Genomic DNA, 23,053 nt, shown 5'->3' with positions numbered 1-23,053 from the left:
TGGTGAAAACATGATAATTGTATAAGTAATATCTTTGTTCTGCTTGAAATAAAATAGTATAAATAATCACCATTTTCTTCCTTGAAGGTAGAGGCAAAGATACAGCCATTATCTTTTAAATTTTATAAACACACACACATCTGTATTGTTAAATAACTTGTATGAAAATTCTTACCTGCTGAAATGTGGATTAGTACTTAGACTTTTGAGAAAATCCAACAACGTCTTGCTCCTTAATTCACAGAACTTAAAAAAATTATTTTACCTGTCATATGTATGATACTGTGGACACATATGGGCTGTTCCATGGTTTTAATGTTTACATATCTCATATTCTGTCAATTTTTTTGGAGTAAATGGTTGGAATCTTTTCTTGTGATGAAACTATCTCTATTACCAAAGATCAAAAAGACAGACTATATGGAAAATAAAACATAGACAATGTACATGAGCTAAAAGCAAATTTCTTATAACAAGAAATGCTGAATGCTGGAACAGGTTACTTTGGTGATAAAGTTGGAATTATTTTCTCTGAAAATGATTAGAAATAGGACATGTGTGAATCTCTCTGTGGGTTGTCTATGTCATTCTATTTCAAGGAAGGGTAGTGATTTTTATTTTTTAATGGAAATACTTTAAACTTTTTGCTTATAGAAATAAAATGTACTTATAAAATTACAATAGAAAAGAAATTGAAAAGAAATTTAATTGAAAAGTAAAGCAAACTTGAAATTCTATATTAGAGTACTACTTTGAATATTTTAGTGCATTTCATCCATGCCCCAAAATACAAGTATATTCATTAATTCATTCATTACTCCATATGTAAACAAAAAAACATGAAGAATGTTGCTCATTATCCTGTTATACAAAGGGTTAAGTCATGATCCACTGTAATTGCCCACCAGCATTGCACCCTGAGGGAGAAATTCAGGATAGAGGAAAACAGTATGAAGAATTAGGTGTTTTGCATAAGGCCCCTAGACAGTTAAGATGCAAATCTAAGGAAGAATTTCAGTGACCCCAGATTCTTGCATCTTCCCATATATGGAAAAACATTAAAATCATTAACTTGAGATATCTGGGGTTTTTTTTGTGATTAGCAGTAATCTTTTACCAAGATGTATGCTTGACTATATGTACCAAGCACCCGCCCCCCCCCAAAAAAATCGTATATATACTGGCTCCTCCCCAACCTCTTCAGAGCTACTGACAGGCTGTTTCCTGGGCTATAGTCCTTAGAAAGATCCCTGAATAAAACATAACCCACAACGTTTACATGGTATGTTTTTGTTTAAGTTGTGATATGTGTACATTTATTCCTTCAGCAAATGCTTATAATGCAATTCTGGGTATCAGTCCATATTCTAGTCATTGAGGATAGTGAAAAAAAAAAAAAACAGAAAAGACCATGGACTGGTAGGATTTATATTCTAGAGTGAGGAGACAGAAAAAAAAAATCGGCAAGCAAATTCACAGTTCGATTGATGATGATAAAAGCCTTGGAGTAAAAGCAGGGCTAGTCAAGTAATGAGTCTTGCTAATTTACATGGGGTGATCAGGGAAGGCCTCTTTATTCAGATGACTGAGGAAGAGGCCTGAAGAGACCGATGCTCCCACTACAAACGACTTAATAATTTAGAGAAAGTAAAACAACAACATAAACCTATGTGACAGCCTCATGTATTAGGAATCCAAAGGAGGCAGGATCATGTCAGGGTTAGATGGAAAAGATCTCCTCAAATCTTGACTTGAATTTCTACTATTCTTTTCTACTAGACTCTAAGCTTCTCCAAACCTGTCTATTTCTCTGATACCAACACAATATCCTTCCTATCATAGTGTGTTGCACATAGCATATTTGTAATCTGACACCTGAGATTTTAACCTCTCATATTGAATGCTGCTCTGAGGAATAAATTTTCTATGCAACAATGGTCTAATACATCTGATACTTAAGCACATTTTCCAAATCTCTCACAGTTTATATATGTTACTATTTTTTGGTTTATACAAAGAATGAAAGTTGAGTTTTCCTAGTTAATCTTAGAGAGTATACATAATGACAGTCTTTAACTTCTTCAGGAGACTTTTATCTATTAGCTGAGAATGAAGCAACTTTAACTTTTGGGTTATTACCAGAAACACCAGCTTTCCCAAGACACAAGATTTGCCGTATTGCATTTCTCCTTCACCATGATTATACAAAAGGGGTGAGGGACAGGATGATGGCTTTAGATATGCACAGTTCAAATGGCTATGATAATACATTGAGTAGTCCACCTATTAAATACATGAGGTTGTCCATATCTATTATTAAACTTTCTTTAATGTCAATAGTTTTTATTGAATTATTCCACACATACAATTTAAAAGAAAAAAAAAACTTAGTTTCTAATGCTTCATAATAGCAATGGAAGGATATATAAAACAAAGAATGTTGCCCACCATCCAGTTCTATAAACCACTACAGTGCTGACCTACAATAGGAATTTAAGGCAAAGATTGGGCACTGTGTTCTGAGAATACCGGCAAAACAGGCCCTTAGATAGTTAGAAATATTTCAGGAGAAATTTTTTTATGAACCTGGATCCTTGTATCCCATAATTAGAAAAGCACTAAAACCATTAACTAAGATTATCTGTTCCTCGTGATTAGCAGCAACCTTCTATTAAGATGTGTGCTTGATTGCACATATTCCTTTGCCAAAATCATATATAATACTGATCTTCCTGCCATCTCTTCAGAACAGTTTGTCAGAGCTATCTGAGAGGCTGTCTCTCTGGCTATAGTCATCAGTAAGACACTGAATAAACTTAACTCACAGCTCCTATATATATATTTTTGCATTGACAGATATTAGCCCCAAATACTTTTAAATGCAGAATTCAGAGCAGATAAACATCTCCCTTTCCAGAAATAAAAGCAACACTGAGATATCAAGATCCTGCTTGTATCTCAGAAGTTTATCTAGATTAGTTACCAGCTTTTCAGGGTAGAGATATTCAGGTAATATTTTGGGGTGGTGATTCTGTCATTTGCCTTAGAAGCCTTACCTTTAGTTACATACTTATGAATGCTTCTTAAAAATAAAGCCCTTTCCACTATTGGTGGGAATGTAAATTGGTGCAACCCCTATGGAAAACAGTATGGAGCTTCCTCAAAAAATTAAAAACAGAACTACCATATGATGCAGCAATTCCATTCCTGGGTATTTATCTGAAGAACACAACACTAATTCAAAAAGATATATGCTCTCCTATGTTCATTGTTTCATTACTTATAACAGCCAAGATATGGAAAGAACCCAAGTGCCCATCAATAGATGGATTAAAAAAAAAAAAAAATATATATATATATATACAATGGAATATTACTAAGCCATAAAAAAGAATGAAATCTTGCCTTTTGTGACAACATGGATGGACCTAGAGGGTATTACGCTAAGTGAAATAAGTCAGACAGAGACAAACACTGTATGATTTCACTCATATGTGGAATCTAAAAAAACAAATGAATAAACATAACAAAATAGAAATACAGTTATAGACACAGAGAACAAGCAGGTGGTTGCCAGAGGGAAGGAGGGTGGCAGAAGGAAAGAAATAGGTGAGGGAGATTAAGAGGTACAAACTTCCAGTTGTTAAATAAATGAGTCACTGGTATGAAATGTATAGTGTGGGCAATATAGTCAATAACTATGTAATATATTTGTATGGTGACATATCATAAGTAGACTTTATCACAGTGATCCTTTTGAAATGTATGGAAATAACAAATCACTATATTGTGTAATAGGAACTAACATAGTGTTGTAGGTCAATTATACATCAAAAACAAACAAACAAATAAACTCACAGAAAAAGAGATCAGATTTGTAGTTACCAGAGGCAGGTGGTGTGGGGAGGGGAATTGGATGAAAGTGGTCCAAAGCTACAAACTTCCAGTTGTCTGATGGAAGAGTGCTAGGGATGTAGTGTGTGGCATGGTGAGTACGGTTAACACTGCTGTGTGTTACATGTGAAGGATGTTAAGAGAGTGAATCCCAAGAGTTCTCACCACAAGGAAAAAAATGTTTCTATTTACTTAATTTTGTATTTATATGAGATGAGGAATGTTCACTAAACTTATTGTGATAATCATCTCATGATGTATGTGAATCAAATCATTATGCAGTACACCTTAAATTTAGCGCTGTATGTTGATTATAATCTCAATAGAACTGGAAGAAAAAAAATAAAGCCCTTTCTTTGGTCTGATCTAAAACTCTTCTTATAGTTCAAGTCCAAAATATCATACTCTAATGTAATGAGGGACTCACATTATGTGAGGTGACAGAGTGTTTCTGCTCCAATTCATACGGCTGAAGGGAATTACAGATGACATTTTCTCCCACCCACCATTCATCAAGCAAATGAAGTAATTGAGACCAAGAAAGATTAAGTGACTTGACCTGGGGTGGTACAAGTTTTCCATGCGAGTCAGAGACAGAACGTAGATATGTGTTCCTTATTTCAAAGTGCCTATCTAAGTTACATTGAAGTGTAGCCAATCTGAAATCATGGGCAGAAAATTTACTATGGATAACATTTCAAAGGGAGATTCCATGTAAAAGGGGAAAACAAATGTAACATGTAAATCCTGCAGCAGTCAGTTCAAATTTGTCCTTTAAAGTCAGGCAATGGCACTGCTCCATTTCTTATTATCTGGGGGTCTGGATATGACTGAAAAATCAATATGGAACCTCATCATCTTCCAAAGTTATTGAGCATCCTCTGTAAATGTGGTGTTGAAGTAAATGCTCTGCACAGCAGCCTCTTTCACAGTCTGGCCCCAGGGCCAGGGCTGCAATTTCTGCTTGAGATGTTTGCCTCAGACTGGCTTGGTGGCTGTGTCCCAACCAAGTAACATCTTGTTTCCCAGCTAAAATTCTCATCAAAATTCCTTTTAAATTTAGTGATTCCTTATCACCAAACACTATGTTCCCAAATCTTCTAATGCACATACTTTTTTCCAATACTGCTGGCTGTTTATTTTGCATGTGTCCTTGCTCAAAAGATTCTCTTAGTCAAGAGACTTTCTATGATTTCACATGTTATATACTCTGACATATTTGTGCCTGGATAAGATTTCTGCTGCTTTGAAAGTGTTTCTAATCATTATTCATGGAAAAGGTTTAATTGTGTATCACCCAACTAGGATGTATTCAGGGAGTTAAACCCAATTATAACATAAGCAGAAGAAAACATAAGAGCAAATAGATGCTGCAAAAATTACATAATGTCTCCACTAATCAAATGTAAATTAATTTTACATTAGCTCATGCTTTGGATTATCCATGCTCCATTGGCTCCTGCTGTTAACTTTTACTATCCATAGATGTGAGATTAATGCGGATTGTTTTTGTTAACATTTGACAAATGTCAAAACATAGATTCTCACTTTCTACCAGTGACCTGTCTCTGATTTTCAGCCTATGCACTCTCATCTCTGTGTGAGTTTTTCAGATCTGATCTCTGTGGGAGTCAGATATATTCACCAGGGTTTTGCAAAATAATGAAATGGAACACTGTAATGAAAGTGCACATCCCTGGTGTCAAGTTTCTTTATGAATTCCAAAATCATTTAGTTCAGTGACTGAGGTTTAGAAGTGCCTTGGATGTGATTAAATGGGGATCAGTACACTCACAGACACTTACTTCTTTTTAAATGCTCACTTTCTAAAATGTCCCTCTCTTTAGAAATGTGAATTAACATTGTAAAGGCACACTTAAGGCCTTGGAAATGTCCTTTCATAATCTGGTATGCTACCTACATACGAGGCAGCATACGAGATTATTAAAGGACATTTAATAATCTCCTTTTTCTTTTCTTTCTTTCTACACAACTCTGTTTACCTCAAGGCTGTGGGTCAATTGAAGGAGGCCAGAAGAGTTACGTGGTTAGTTAAAGAACATTGTTCGGCTTCTGTCAAGAACATATAGCTAGGTTCTTGACCAAAAAGTTATGCTGCTTGCGAAGTTGTAAACCAGATTTTGAATAATCCGATTAAATTAGCTATAGGTCCTCAGTCATGTAAATATATGTTCTAAGCATCTCCATGTTATGAATCTGTATTTGTATCAGACCCTATCTGATGGTGGATAATGGGCATGCCACATTTTAGCTGACTGAGATTTGTAATAATTTTATATTTCAGAGAAATTCACCATCTTGAGAGTCTTGGCAAAGCCAGAGATGACTTGGTCCCTTCACTGGAAAAACCTGAGCATATTACAGAGTCCAGTTGGGCAGATGCACCTACTTGAGAATTGGACTCTCCAGCTTTTGAATTGAAGAAGTAGAGAACCCATTTTGGTGGCTAGCGGCTGCCTTGTTGGCAGTCATGTCACATTTCTAGGGTCGTTCTAGCTGGGCACCTAGTGCAAGCTGTCCCCATTTAAATGGTTCCATGGTATAATATTGGTGTTGGCCCTAACCATTACCAATATTCCTTGTTCGTGCCCAGGTTTTGAAGCTGATTGACTGGACAATTTGTGAATTAGCCACTATCCTTTCAATACATTCACTGTCTGCTTAAATCATCCAAAGTTGGTTTCTACTGCTTGCAATTTACAGCCCTGAGTACTATTGTTATACTGTGCTATACATATTGGTGGATAATTATGCATTTTACATTTTGTTGATAATTTAGCTCCCTACAGGGAGTTTATCAATTCCTACATTCACAGGAATCTTTAGTGAATTAAAAACAAATCACCATTTTCTTTTTTATGACATTCTATTATTATATTTCCATTTTGATTCCACTGCAGAGATCCCAGTCTTTAGATTTAGTGGTGCACCATGGGTTGAACTTGCATCAGGGAGAATATAGTTTTAAACATTTATAATTTGGTTCTATATTTGGTTCTACATTTATAATCTTGTTCATGTGTTTGTTTACTGAGCTAAATAGTCAAATGAAGAATAAAATTCATTACCACAGTATTGCCACTACCAAGATCAACCCACCTCAAATCTTGATTTATAATAAAAAATATCCCCCCTGGAAAGACTTTATGTATAATCCAAAGAGAAACAGCAGACCTGAGGCAAAGATTTAGCCTTCAGGGTTATATAACTTTATACTATGTTTAATGTGGGGTTTAAAGCTCATGCTGTCGGACAAGAGGTTTTAGACTTCTGAGCAGAAACGTGCTGTACTTCTGAAATGAAAAGCAGTGAGAATACAATTCCCTCTCCCGTCACATTAGCAGCAAGACTTGCTCTTCAAATGTTTCCTGCTGGTTCCCACAGAGCACAGGAAGCAATGTTCTGATGATTAAGCAGCAATATCATTATAAAAGCCAAATGAATAATCATTGTGTTAATGAACTTTATCTCAAAAAAGATTAGTTTTTTAATGTTAAGCCTCTTCCAATATGAAAGGGAAAATGTATTTCAATTCCATTTCATCAACCAGAGATGTTCATAATCTATACAATTTTATATCCTGTCTGCACATGTCTCCGTAGGTCTGCACACACAGTGACTTCAATGGACGCTGCTGATGATTCTATTAGATCTCTCTCTGTCTCTAACACACACACACACACACACACACACACACACACACATACACACACACACCTCTCCAGGAATAGAGCCACAGACTCTTTCATGAATAAGATAGATTGTATTTGTTAGTAACAAGCAACATGTGGTTTACAAATTAGTTACGACAATTAAATCCCTGAGAATCAAATTTTCCCACTTAAAAGAAATTTGGAGTGCTTCTTTAGAAAAAAATGAGATACTAATTTTCTTTTGAAAAGTGATTTATGAGTTTTAGGTCTGGAGTTGTGTTCTGAGGACCAATATCTTTTAAGACACAGAACACTTTTTCCAAATAAATGAGAAAAACATTTGCTAGACAGCAACAGAATAAATTTTTTGTCCTTTGACAATGAACCCAAAATATCAGCATTCTCTGCTTTCTGTATCTTATACATTCTGAAGGAAATTCCATGGACATAAAATGAGTTCCAATTATTGTTATTATCACCTCATTTACCTCTCTCTTTAGGTGCCATTGAACTGGATGCTAATATGAAAGAATGCTAGATAGGGTTCCTTCTGGGTAGGTGCTCATAACTCAAAATGGACACTTTCAATCTGGACAAAATCATCCAACAAGAAATACGGAATTCTTAAACACCCCAAGGGAGCTGTCTAGTCAAAAATTCTGCTGATTTTTACCTTAACAATTCTCAACTGCGGTGTCATGGACCAGTGACAGAAAAACCATGCATATTTTTTATCTACACTGTAGCCCAGTGTTTTGCAAAGCTTGGTATGTAGCATCATTTTAGATGACACATGAGCAAATATTTAATGAAATATGTAATTTTAACTACCTGTTAGAAAAAAATGTATTGATATCAAATTACAATGTGATTTCATGCATGATTTACCATGGTAAAGACTAGATAAAAAGTGAATCAATTTTAAACTCACTTAGAAAGGTTACTGAGTAAATCATAGTACAGATGCTAATGCTGGCAGGACAAAATCATGATGTTTTTATGTGACTGAATGACATCAGAGAAGCACTATTTTAACCTTAGTGAATTACTATTTCTGATAGGACTCGATCAAAACAGTGGATAACCATTATCCAAGTTTGAGTTCTCCCCAAATCAAACCTCAAGACAAGAATTTGGATCCTGGCAGTTTATTTGGAGGTAATTCCAGACAGTACAGTGAGGTAGTGGGGAAGAGAGACATGAAGGTGGGGAAAACCATTCAGTGTGCATTAATATTGTGGGCAATTTCAGTCCAGTCCCACTGGGGACATTCTGATAGATGGTGTAGAACACACTAAAGAATTGTCCCACTGAAAGGCATGGACGCTGGGGTGTTTGTCCACAACTTTCCATCTATCTCTGGTTGATGGTCACTCCTGGGGACATTAGGCCTCTGGTTTTTTTGTCCTGCCCTGAGGGGACCAGGTGATTTTTGGCAGAGATATGGGAAATGTTACGTGGTGTAGGGACCTCGCCTATACCTCCAGTAGAGTCAAAAGACATGGGAGATGCCCTCACAGCATCTGCGACAACCATTACTCTAAATGCTATAGAACTGATTTAAAATGGTTTTTAAGCGACCAGTAACCCATGCCGTAATTTCCAGAGTAATTTTAAAATTGTATTCTAATTCTGGAAAAATTATTCATCCCAATATAGTATAAATGAGGTAAATTTATTAACCAAGCTATCTCCTCTACAACTAGATTGGATCAACAAGAATCTAATTCTATTCATTTTGCATTTTGTATTATAAATGGTGTTTGAGGAATTGGAAGGTGATGAGTTAATACTCATATATTCAATATGACCATGAATATTTCCACATCATAGGCTAAAATGTAATTCTGAAAATCAGGGATGAGAGGCAAAATAGATATTTGCAAGGAAAAATAGAAGAAAGATCAACAAATGTTTCATAACTGTTAGTATCCAAAGGGGATTTTAGGTCATCCCTTTTTCAGTTACCCTCTTATCACTAAACACTTGTTTTTTTTTCACTAATCCTTCTTGCTCAAGTCCATTAGTATTTATTTTCCTCGGCTGAATCCCAGTTCATTTTATGCCAGCCATCTCAGGAGCTCAAGCACCTAATTTTTAGCTCTGCATTTGCTAGAGTCTGCATTACCCCATTGTTCTCATCTGGAAGGTTAATCTATCTCTATTTTCACTCTCTGGGCCTGCTGACAAGAAATAAAGGTTGTGCCCTGAACCCTTAGTTTTATCTAAATATTAATTGGGATATAAGTGTCTATCTCAGAGGCTCAGGTGAGAAAGTTAAAGTACTATTTGGAGTTTTTAAATTGATCTGACTTCAGTTGGGATGGGAGTTTGCAGCTGAAGTAAGGGAGGTCCATGGAAGATTGCCCTGTCACTTTAAAAGATGTCCTATTTTGCACCGCTGTGTCTCCAGCACCAGGCTCTCACTGAGAGCAACAACTGGGGAGATAGGATATGTTCAAAAACAGTAACTTGACTCCTTAGCCATGCTTTGGCAGAGCTCTTCACTATTGATCAGAAATGGACTCGTAGTCTTTCTTCTCAGATTGCAAAATTTATTTTTATTCCTGCACAGTTCTGTAGCAAACTCCAATTTAGAATTGCAGTTGTACTCAGCCCTCTCCTCTGAGGCACTGGTGCTGATACTCACTCTGGGAACACGTTTTGCTCCACATTCCATAGTACTATCCTTTGTGCAAAAGGTAAAATTGGAGTTAGTTAATTAAAAAGCACTAGAAAGCTGTTGCATGCACATAGATCCAAAAGAAATCACAGCCATTCTTAACTGAAAGCACATGGTGGTTCAAATAAGCATCGCTTATTTGGTGAAAACTAGAAACTACATGTGAGAAAAAATGCTAACCTTCGTCAATTATTTGTATGGCCTTTTGTCTTTAATCTTCAGATCTTCCGTAAGGACTGACACTAGTTATGAATTTAATCAGCAATAATAGATGTTCAGTGAGTGTACTGAGTGAGGGAAAGGGCTTTAGGAATTGGAGATAGGGAGATCAATTAAGAATAGTAGGAGGGGGTTCAGACCAGCCCTGCTCACTGTGACGCCTGGAAACACATAGGGAGCTGGGTGAGCCTCGCTGCCCCTGCGCGGGGTCAGGAACATGCTCTGCCCTGGCTGGAGGCTCCCTGGCCAGCCGGGGCCTGCAGAGTGTGGGAGAGGAGCATCACACAGCCGTGCTTCACCAAGCTCTCCACCCACAGGTCTCCTGGACTAGGCCCCCCATCCAACAGTGTTTACTCGGTTCTTGGGGTCCCCTGGCCCATCCAGGATTCCCACCCACTCTTCTGAGCTGCTGGCGACATGCTTCGACCCATCATTTGTTTCTCTGGCCCCAGTTTTAGGACTGGAACACCACAAATGGCGCTGACTGTGCATAGAAGGATTTGGCTTTAAAAAAATCCCAGAAGTTATCATTCTACCTGGCCTAGCTTGTTCTCTTTTTCATTTTACAAAAAAAGTACTATAATTTAAAAGTACTAATTAAAATTGATTTCTGTAAAGGAATTTCTTTGTGTTGGTACCTCCAACAAAATAATTGAAGCCACAAGGTCCCAGTCTTTTTAAAAGCAAATTAATTAAAATATTTTGAAGATGGTGAAAGGGACTGATTTTAATAAGACAGGTTAGGTCGGAAACTTTAAAATCACAGTGTCTTTCACCTTGAAACCTGGACCCGGCACGGTGACCTTCACCACTTTGGTTCAGTAGAATATAAGCAGAGTTCCTTAACGCAAAGGAAAGTCTTTGCAGCAGCGTTCACGTAGCAATTCAAATATAAAAGTTCCATCCCGTAATGCCTGACTTTCCTAAAAACACTGACAGCCTCCGTGGGCAGACACAACTTTCTGTCATATTCCAGCCGCCCCGCAAGTCTGACCCAGGTCACTGGGAATGTCGCAGGGCATGCGGACGCTGTGGAAGGTAATCAGACCCACATCTGCTTATAAGGAGCCCATGATGGTTGTTCTCCTGGTGACTGGAAAAGGAAAAACTTTAAACGTCCACCCAGCCCACACGAACGAGTTCACAGGGCTTCCAGCAAAAAGGCTGCTCCGAAGCGTGACGCCAGGACGCAGGGCAGCCCGGGGGTGCCTGTCCACCCGGCATCGTTCCCGGGTTTTCCTCGCTGACGCCTTTCTCCGCGGGTGTCGTGATAACTGTTCCTGCTCCTCGTCCTCAGGCGTAGACACGTGGAGATTAGTCAGCACACCTAGACCTGAGCTTCTGCCTTCAAATAAATACACGCAAAGGCCACTGCCGAACACGGTCTGCAGCCCTCCTATCTCATAACGGGGTTAGTGATTTAACTGACTTGAAGCAAAGTAGCACACCTTATTTTGTGTCTTTTGTTGGATTGATAAAGCCGATCACCACAACCACCCCACCTTTTTACCCCAAGTTGTTGAGGGAGAGTTGCCCTCACTCTTCTAGAAACGTTTCCCTTGCCCATGTCTCCTGGTATATTTGGTTCTGTTCTTGTTCACGTCCCTCATTCTAAGGCCTGGGCCGAGGGCCTGTCTCAGCCTCTTGCTGGGTGGCAGCTCTGCCGGGTCCCCACCTGCTCCTGCGCCCACCGAGGGCCGGTGGCTGCTGCTTGACACAGCAGAGCTGCTTGCAGTCTCAGAGAACAAAGGAGGACCAGAGGAGCCTCCAGGACCTGCACGTGGTGACTGTGAGCAGAGGAAAACTCTCTGCCCTCTGGACGGACGCACGTGTCAGGGAAACACGGGGGTGCCCAGCCCGGGTTGTCCTTCTTGCCACATGGGGCCCGGAAGACAGATCTAGATTTCCACGGTCGATCTGGAAACAAACTGTGCCTTCCAAAGAGTGGCTTTTCTAACTCAAGGTTGGTTACGTGTTAAGCATGCTCCTAACTTAGTAAGTTCATTCTCCTTTGGAGGAACTTTCTTACATGTAGTGATTTGTAGTCAACAGTGGCAAGTTGCCTCCTGGACACCTTTTTTGCGTGCATACCAATTTAGTAAAAATCTTATACTTTGCCTACGTAGGCCTTTTCTGCAGAATTTTTAAAGTTACCAGTGTTGTTAAGCGCCTTCAGCTCTGATGGGTGAAATGTCTTGCATACAAAATGATGAGGGAGTTGTTAAAAGTGCACACGGGAGGGGATTCTGCTCAGAGTCTGTGTCAGAGCAGCTCTTGTACTTCATGCCTTCAACTCAACAAATGACCATATTTCTTAAAGTAAAATGTGAAGTTGTTTTTTAAACAAACAAATAAACAAACAAAAGAATGGTTACTTCAACTTGCTACAGTGTCCTCATTTGGGGAGGAAAAAGCAAAGTGGTTTTTCAGTAAATTATGAGAAGTTGAGAGACTTGAAAGGAGCATAGAGAAGGGATTCACATTCTCTATGGTGAGCACACATGAAGGGGACTCTTTTGCCTCCTCAGCACGTGGAACTGAATAAGAGAGTTGAATGAGCTCTCTATTCCATTCCATTGACCTATATGTCTGTTTTTGTGCCAGTACCATACTGCTTTGATTAATGTAGCTTTGTAGTATAGCCTGAAGTCAGGGAGCATGATATTTCCAGTTCTGTTCTTCTTTCTCAAGATTACTTTGGCTATTTGGGATCTTTTGTGGGTCCATATAAATTTTAGGATTATTTGTTCTAGTTCTGTGAAAAATGTCATGGGTATTTTGATAGGGATTGCATTAGATCTGTAGATTGTTTTGGATAGTTTGGACATTTTAACAATATTAATTCTTCCAATTCATGGACATGGGATATCTTTCTATGTCTTTGTATAATCTTCAATTTCCATCACAGAAAAATAATAAAAAATTAATTTTAGAAAAGAGCTGAATGAGAGGCTGCAGGAAAGTGAAAGGAAAAAACAAAAAGGCATTCATTCTGGAAAGAATTATATTCCAAACACGAGCCAGGGCTGTGGAGGATATTTTTTCTGAGTCCTTTATCGTTTATTCTATAAACAGTTATTAATCCTTACTATGTGCAGGGAGTGTGCTTTGGTTCAGGAACAACGATCAAGATCTTTTGCAAGAAAGCAAAGGGAGAAGGAATTTATAGGTTAAAAGACATGGTAAAGTTGTATTAACTAATCACAACAGATAGGAGATTATTTGTATCCTGATTCAAACACATTTTTAGAAAATTACTAGACAATGGGAAAAATCTGAACACTGACTAGCTATTTGAAGTTATTCATGAAATACTGTCATTTCATTTAGGTTCGACAATACTATTATGTCTAAGTTTTAAAACTGTCCTTATCTGAATCTACCGTATAGCACAGGAAACTCTACTCAGTACTCTGTAATGACCTATATGGGATTAGAATCTAAAAAAAGAGTGGATATATGTATATGTATAACTGATTCACTTTGCTGTACAGCAGAAACTAGCACAACATTGTAAATCAACTATACTCCATAAAAATTAATTTAAAAAAGAAATACACCCTGAAATATGTACAAATAGAATAAGAACAAAAAATAAAATGAAATTTAAAAGAAAGATCATGTCCATGGCTAGGCAGCTCTCAAATAATATATTGATTACTATACTAAGGCAGGGTCTAGTCTGAGAGCCTTAAGCAGTTAACCATCGTTTATTTTGGCTTGTCATAAACATTTATGAGCTCTTAGTATGTGACGGGAGTAAACGTATAATGTAATCCTTCCCAACACCCCTTCCACAGCCTGCTCCCAGGCTCTTTGTTCTCATCTCCATTTCTTAGAGTTGAGGCCAGAGCATGTCACCTCCCACTTCCAGGCCCTCACTCCAATTCTTTGGGTTTCAGTGCAATGGCTATTTTGGACAAGTGTCCTTTCACTGGGTACCTGCACCAGTGGAATGAAAGTGGTGTGACCCATAAACAAAAAGAATTAAGGCATTTACCAAGTTTCGAAACAAATTCCACTTGAAATTAAAAAGCTATAATTTAAAACCATTTCTCTGTTCCCACAACATGCAAAGGAAACTGCTGTCTCACTCAGGTGCCTAAGAGAGGTATATGTTTTCCACCAACCAGAGGGATGGATTTTAGAAGATGGAATCATCTTGGAAGACCATTATGAACAGAATATGAGAATTCCATTTCTCAGCATTTCTCCTTTATGAATGTAGGAAAATGGATTCAGAAAATAAACCTAAGCAAGCATTTGTCACTGATAAACCTTCCACTTGTTTGAAAAAAAAGTGGCCATTGTCTTGTAGCCTGAACATTTTTTCCCCTGGATGAACTAGAATTCATTTGCTTTATCTATAGAGCATAATCGCCTCTGTCCCTTCCTGGCTGGAATTATACTTTAGTTCTGCCTGATTATACTGTCATTCAGATCTGCAATGAGAACAGCAGAAAGAATAAGCAAAATATTAAACAGAGCTCGTTCTAAAGAACTGTTTCCTAGCCTCTATGTCAGGAGATGAACAGAAGCATTGCCCATACAATTATGAGCAAACCCTATTTATAGCAGAAGTTCTTCCTCAAAGTACCCTTTTTTTTCTGTTGAAATTATTCCAAATGGCTTAGTGTCGCTTGAGTAAATATTGTGCACTTACCAGTTTGGCTTGAAAGTAGTTTGGGAATTAGCTCTTGATCCATCAATGGGCAGCAAGGAAACTGCAGCTACTGAAAGGTCTGTTAACATTCTCCCCGTAAGCAATCCCTAAAGTCAGAGTCATTTTCTACTGCAAGAGTTGATTAACGGGAAAAGAACTCTCATGCTAAAATAAAATGTCAATAATTTGGACACAGAACAGTGTAGCTGGATCAGTTTTAGAAGGCTTGCTCTGTGTACATTACAAAATGACTCATTCATTCATTCATTCATTCTTTTGTTCACTCATTTATTCTTTTATTCAAACTATTCCCTGTGGGTTCTAGGATAAGGATGGGAATATAAAATGATTATGATACACTCCCTAACTTTAAGAAATTAATGGTATACACTGATAGATAATACTATCAAAGATGTATTGAACATTTACTTAATAATTTGCTGAATGCTATTTAAAGCATTTTTGGTGTTTTTTTTAATCGAGGTAAAATTGGTATATAAGATTATGTTAGTTTCAGATGTACAACATAATACTCTGATTTTTGTACACATTACAGAGTGATCACTACAATAAGTCTAGTTACCATCATCACTATACAATTGACCCCCTGACTCATTTCACCTGACACCCAATCCCCTTCTCCTCTGCTAACCACCAATCTGTTCTCTGTGTCTATGAGTTTGTTTTGTTTGTTTGTTGTGTTTTTTAGGTTTTACATATAAGTGAAATCGTATGGTATTTGTCTTTTTCTGACTTATTTCACTTAGGGTAATACCTTCAAGGTCTATCCATGTTGTCACAAATGGCAAGATGCCCTTCTTTTTAAAGGCTCAATAGTATTCCATTATGTATATCTCCCTCTCTCTCTCTCTCTCTCTCTCTCTCTCTCTCTCTCTCTCTCTCTATATATATATATATATATATATATATATATATATATATATATCACATTTTCTTTATCCATTCATCCACTGATGAACAGTTAGATTGTTTTCAGATCTTGGCTATTTTTAAAAATGCTGCAATGGACATAGGGATGCATGTATGTTTTCAAATTAGTATTTTCATAGTCTTTGGATAAATGCCCAGAAGTAGAATACCTGGATCATATGATAGTTCTACTTTTAATTTTTTGAGGAACTTCCTTACTATCTTCCATAGTGGCAGCACCAATTGACATTCCCAGCAACAGTGTATAAGAGTTCTCTTTTCTCCACTTCCTCTCCAACACTTGATGGATTGTTTTATTTCATCCTCACAACACCTTTATCAGGTATATACTATTCTAATCTTCATTCTCAGATGAAGAAACTGATCCTTAGAGGTGGTATTTACTCCTAAAAACTATAGCATAGTGGGGCAAATGCTATAAGAACGCAGAAGCAGGAGTGATTGATTCTGACTGAGGTTTAGACTACATACTTCAAAGGATCAGTAGTATTTAGATTTCATTTTGAAAGACAAATTGTAATCTCGTCCATGCTCCCATAGAAATTCTAATACAATTCTGTTACAGTACTTAGTATATTATATCTTATTTAATTATATACATTTATATATTCCTCATGGAGTTACATCTTTACAGGCACCATTTTGACTGCCCAATGCCTTGAACTGTGTTCAAGACAGAGAAAGTTTTCAATACATTTATTTTGAATGCATACATGAGCAAGATTTCATTAGGTGTAGTAAAGTGAGATTTCCAGAAAAACAGAATAGCGTTAGACTTGGCACAGAGATATGAATGTAATTGTGTTATTTGAGTAAAAATGAGTATACCCCCAGTTAAATATAGGGTGTAAGGATTATAACTGGAGGAGAGGTCAGGAAAAGAGAGAGAGAAAACTGGATAGGCAAGTTGCCTTTTGATTATAAATTGGTTTTTACTTGAACTTGATTCAAAGTCAGTGGGGGAGGTGATGAACATATGACCTGAGCTATCTTGGTATATCATCAAGCCCAACATGAATTAGGAAAAGGGTTAGTTGGAGGGTGAGATGAAGTTTTCTATCAAAAAGCTGATGGCTGGAATGGAAGCGACTGAATGGAAGTAGATACAGAAAGTGAATCAAGAGCATTACTGACTGATAGAATCAGGGTGATGCTTCAGAGAGAGGAATAGAGTAGAATAGTAACCTTGGACTTTGAAGTGTGCCTGGGAAGAAAGTCTAGCCATTAATGTGGTAAGTTTCAGGGTTAGAAGCAGAAAAACTTGGGTTTTAAATTCTCAAAACTCACAATGAATAGACCAACAAAAAAGCCTGTGTCCCAAATTCCTCAGGGTTTTGTGTATTAAGTGTCTAAGACATTTCCTGAGCCACTTAATCCGAAATTCTAGAGCAGTCTTCTTTACCTAAAAGATAGACTATCTGGCATCAGCTATCCTGAACATTCAAACATAGTCGATTACGTTTTCTCAAGGTCTCTTCTATATGAAAAATTTTTAGAATTCAAGTGAACTCCTGAAGAAGCCCCAAATGTATCCATAGTCTCTAAATACCCTGAGGTGGAGCACACAGACAATGCTTGTGTCTTTGCTATAAGACTTGTAGAGCAATTCAACATGTTAGTCTATTGAGCCATCTAGATCCAGAAATTTCTTCACAAACGTTCTAGCAGATTAGGGCTGTATTAGCTAGCAGAAAATAACAGAAACCCCATCTCATACTGACTTGGAAAATAAGGATATTTATGGCTTCCCATAACTTGGAGTCTAGAAGTAGGGAGCATATCAGAATGACCTTGCTCAGGTGTTCTTTCTCTGGAGTTCTCTGGAAACCGCTTTCCTCTGTGTGTGGACTCAGTTGTCAGGAAGGCAGTGAAATGACTATAGGATTTGAGCACATGACTGTGTTTAGATAAAGCATGAGAAACAGAAGCTACTGGAAAGAAACCATTCCAGAAAATAGAAGAAAAATTACTCCAAACAAACAGCAAATGTTTCCTGTACTCTCACTGGCACAAATTGCACAATATATGTTCATGCTTGAGCCTATCACTGGCAGTAGGGTGGAATTACTCTTAGAATCTATCAGTGCCCAAGAGAAAAAAGAAATACAGGTTGCTGGTAATGAAGCTATTACAAGGGCAGAGTGAGCCATGGGGTCAGGGAAGTGATCCAGAGATCAGTAACTGCAAGAAGCCACCATTGCCTCTATACCTGGAGAACAAAAAGTGGGGAGAGCAGTGTAACCCAGTGCTGCTCCTGATAGACTTGCCTGTCACTGGGTAAGAACAACCCAAGAGACCTCTGCTCCACTCCCTTTGCTAGAACCCATTGCCACCTGCAGGTTCTCTTTGCCAGAAGCAGAAAGACAACAGCTTTGCTCTTCTTACTCCTTATTTCCCATCCAGTGGCTCACACTGGCAATACCCATCTGCATGATAGTCTAAGAAAAGTCATTTGCAAGAATGATTCTGGGCTAAGGGTCTACAGACAAATAATTAGCATGCTCTCAGACCAAATAAGCCTGCACATGAAACCGAGAAGGATGGCAAGTGAGGGTACGATTATAGCAGGTATCAGTTGCCCTGAAGCACATGGGCTATGTGGGTAAGAGACAAATACCTGAATAAAAGTGGGTTTTGTTAGCATAGAGGAAAGGAGGATGGATATTGTGCAGATTATTAGCAATACCGTACACAATAGCACTGATAATTAAGCCTACGATTCATCTTCAGTGACTAATACAAATTTGAGAAAAGACCTTTGAAAATATCACTTGAATTGAAATCACATAAATAGTGTGTGTCTCTTGATGGTCTGAGAAGATTGCTTTGATTGCTTTTGATTTTATCGGTGAAACACCCTACGTGGACCAAGAGAAACATTCCTATGGGGGATATTGTTATCATTACAACACAAAACCTAAGAGGAGTAATTAATGCATTAACTAAGATCGCCTCATTAAGATGGAATGTGTTAGACATGCTCACACATTATCAGTAAGTCTGACTGCTTTATCGCTTATTTGATGCTAACAGATTTCCTTCTCTGAGTTTTCACTTCATGTTGGCTCAGTGGGAGTCCAAGTATCATCACAACAGAGCTGGGAATAAAGATTTTGTCAATTCTTTTCCTTGATGATCATATCATTTAGGACGAATTCCAGAGGGCAAGACAATCTAGGCTTCCAGTACAGCTGGAGTCCCATGCTGCAGTCCCACTGGACCTATTTCGAGCTGCTTGGCAAAATATCAAAGATTGCTCCATTAACTTACTTCTATCTTTCTTGCCCTCTAGAAATTTCTAGTCTCTATTTCTTGTCAAACAGACATTCTGCTTAAAGACTCTTCTTTCTTTTTTGTCATGAATACAACTCAAATGACAAGCCAACCTTTTATGAAATGTGGACTTATCCATATTTCACAACCATTTATGATACCATGTGATCATCCATCTGCTTTTTTGAACTACTCTTGCAATTCCATACTTTCTTTTGGGCAAATAAGTTCTGACCATGCTCTTGTTCTTTTTGGTTTTCTTACAAAATATGCTTTTTGTCCCTATTTTAATGCTCAAACACTCAATAATACTTATCATAATTGTAATTACATTAATTTTTGACTTTTTTAAAAAAAACTACAAAGAAATGTAAGCTACTCATAACAATTAAAAAATAATAGAGGAATAGAAAATAAAAATAATCTTTTCTTCCCACCCTCAAATTTCTTCCCATGTTTGGAAATCATGTTAAGTTTGTCCTTCTAGACTTAAAAAATTTGTTAAAATGTTTAAATATGGGATATTTCAAACATACACAAAAAATTAATGACTGAGTTAATATAAGTTAAGTGTTCTAATCAGTGCCTGGCATATAGTAAGCACTATTAAACTTTTGTTTAAATAAAAATATATCAAGTTATCCAGTGTCCAGATTTGACATGTGTTAATATTCTTCTACATTTGCATCAGATTTCTCTGTGCTTAAAGAGAAATAAAGCATTATAGATTCACTAAAACTTCAGACCCATGGCTTCTTACCCATCTCTCTCTATGCTGCCCCCAGCCATCACCTCTGTCAAGGCTCTCCCTCTGGACTATCTCAGAACAGACCTGTTCATAGGGAACAAGGATTGGCAGAAACCTCAGAATCTGATGCTTGGTGTATAGCATCCTCATATGTGTTTTGGTAACTTTTGTACATATATATATATGTCCATAATCAATATATGCTATTGTTTTGTGTATGTTTTAAGTTTACAAAACTGGCATCTTACTGAACACATTATTTTATAACTTCATTTCCCCCTTTTCATTATATTTTTGAGATCTCCCCATTTTAACTCATGTAATCCTTGCTCATTGATTTTAATTTATGTATATTTTTCAATAGTATGATCAAATGGTATTTTATTCACTCATCTTTTGTTGACAGACTTTCAGGTTGTGTAAATTGCTATTACAAAGGAGGACAAAATGAAAATCTTTGTTCATGTTGCCTCAAGTACTCATGAAAGGCTTGCTCCAGGGTAAAGACCTAAACACACACTTTCTGGGTTGTAGTATCAGTGCATCTTAAAATTCACGAGGTATCATTAAATTATTCTCTAAATTAGCTGTATCAGTTGCCACTCTCACTGTAAAAGCTTAAGAGTTTTCCTCTTTCTTGCATATTCACTAACTACTGTCCTGGTCAGACACTGAAATTTTGCTAGTGGTATCTCTTAATAATTTTAGTTTGGCTTCCTTCGACATTTTTGAGGATATTTATCTTTTTTGATATGTTGGTGGGTGATTTGGCTTTACTTTTTCATAAACTATCCTTTGCTTATTTTTCTATTGGGTCATCTGATTTTTCAATTGTTTTGTTCCCTATTTATTCTTGATATAAATTATTTCTTGGATATTTACATTATAAATATTTCCTCTAGCATGTAGTTTATACTTACTCTGTTTATGGTATCTTTAATTTTAAGGTAGTCAAATTTCTCATCTTTTGCCCATTGTAAATATTTTTTACATTCTCTTTGGAAAGTTTTGAAGCTTAGCTTTTCGACATTTAGACCTTTAATCTGTCCAGAATCTATATTTGTGTATTGAGTAACAGAGATGCAGTTTCTTTTTCTTTTGCCACACGAATAGCCAATTGTCCCAGCATCATTTATTCTTTTACAACTTTTTAAAAAAATGTCAGATTTGTGTTACCTTAAATTCCCATATGTTCAGCACGTTTTTCTTGGCTCTCCATTAGATTCATCTGGTCTATTTTTCTGTCCTTCTTTTCTATTTTACATCTCTCCACTATCGCCACACTCTTTTAATTATTAGATGTTATTTAAAGAATTATTAGCTAGATTTCTTGATACTAAGCCATTCCTATTAAAAATGTTTTTGTTTTTTGTTTCTAACATGTGTATTTGTTTATAGTGGGACAAACTCTTGGCATAATCAGACTTTTTTTTCTATGTTTATCAAATACTATGTGTTGGAAAAAAAGTTTTTCAGTATATAACCCTAAGAATTTTTAGCCTACTCGTTTTTCGCTATCCAGGTACAATAGCGAATGAGCTTCACATTCATTGCCTGGCAGGAGGGATGACCCAGAGAACAGATGACCAAACTGATTCTATGAACAGTAGGATCAAAGATTTAGCCTAGACCCAGAGGGAGGAGAAGGCACAAGAAAAATTTTTGAAATTATACATTAGCAATAAGAACCTTCTGTTTTCTCCATACCTCCCACCACCTGCTATAGATTATGTATATTCCAAGGGCTGGAATGAGAGTAAATATGAAGTGAGGACTGTTTAGTGGTGGGTTTCCAGGGAAGGGCCACTGAAGCTCAGTTTCTCTTAGCCCTCTTCTTGGTGGGGGTTGGGGGGAGCACTGATAATAAGAGATGAAAGAAACATCAGATAGACTTGGAGTTTGCAAAGGAATCCCCAAGCAGACCCTATGGTAGCATAAATATTCTAAATTGCCTTCATTCCCAGTATGTCATTAGAATAGTAGATGAGAAATGATTCTATCTACGTCTCTAGGACAATGGGCCCTGCACCCCTTACAAAGTTTCTCAGGTCTCCAGAATTGAACAGGAACAGTAAATGAGTTCCCATGTGCTCAGGAACAGCATGGAAGTTGTTGAAGGACTTAGAAAACTTAACTAATTTCCCCACAGCCTCTTTGCAGCAATAGAACTGCAAGATTTTTTGGCCTTGGTAGCCAGAGGCACCTTCTGGATAGGTAGAAGTCAATGAACTTGTGGAACCATCTGGTCCTGGACTTTTGTTTGTTGGTGGAGAGATATACCATGTTCTTGAATTGGAAGAATCAATATTGTGAAAATGACTATACTACCCAAAGCAATCTACAGATTCAATGCAATCCCTATCAAACTACCAGTGGCATTTTTTAAAGAACTAGAACAAAACATCTTAAAATTTGTATTGAGGCACAAAAGACCCCAAATAGCCAAAGCAATCTTGAGAGGAAAAAATTGAGCTGGAGAAATCAGACTCTCTGACTTCAGACTATACTACAAAGCTACAGTAATCAAGACAATATGGTACTGGCACAAAAACAGAAATGTAGATCAATGAAACAGGATAGAAAGCCCAGAGATAAACACACGCACCTATGGTCAACTAATCTATGACAAAGGAGGCAAGGATATACAAGGATATACCACTTCAGTAAGTGGTGCTGGGAAAACTGGGCAGCTACATGTAAAAGAATGAAATTAGAACACTCACTAACACCAAACACAAAAATAAGCTCAGAATGGATTAAAGACCTAAATGTAAGACCGGACACTATAAAACCCTTAGAGGAAAACATAGGAAGAACACTCTTTGACATAAATCACAGCAAGAACTTTTTTGACCCACCTCCTAGAGTAATGGAAATAAAAACAAAAATAAACAAATGGGACCTAATGAAACTTACAAGCTTTCGCACAGCAAAAGAAACTATAAACA

Source organism: Eubalaena glacialis, chromosome 7 (assembly GCF_028564815.1).
Source record: "Eubalaena glacialis isolate mEubGla1 chromosome 7, mEubGla1.1.hap2.+ XY, whole genome shotgun sequence".
Lineage (NCBI taxonomy): Eukaryota > Metazoa > Chordata > Mammalia > Artiodactyla > Balaenidae > Eubalaena > Eubalaena glacialis.
Note: the sequence above shows the minus strand (reverse complement) of the source record.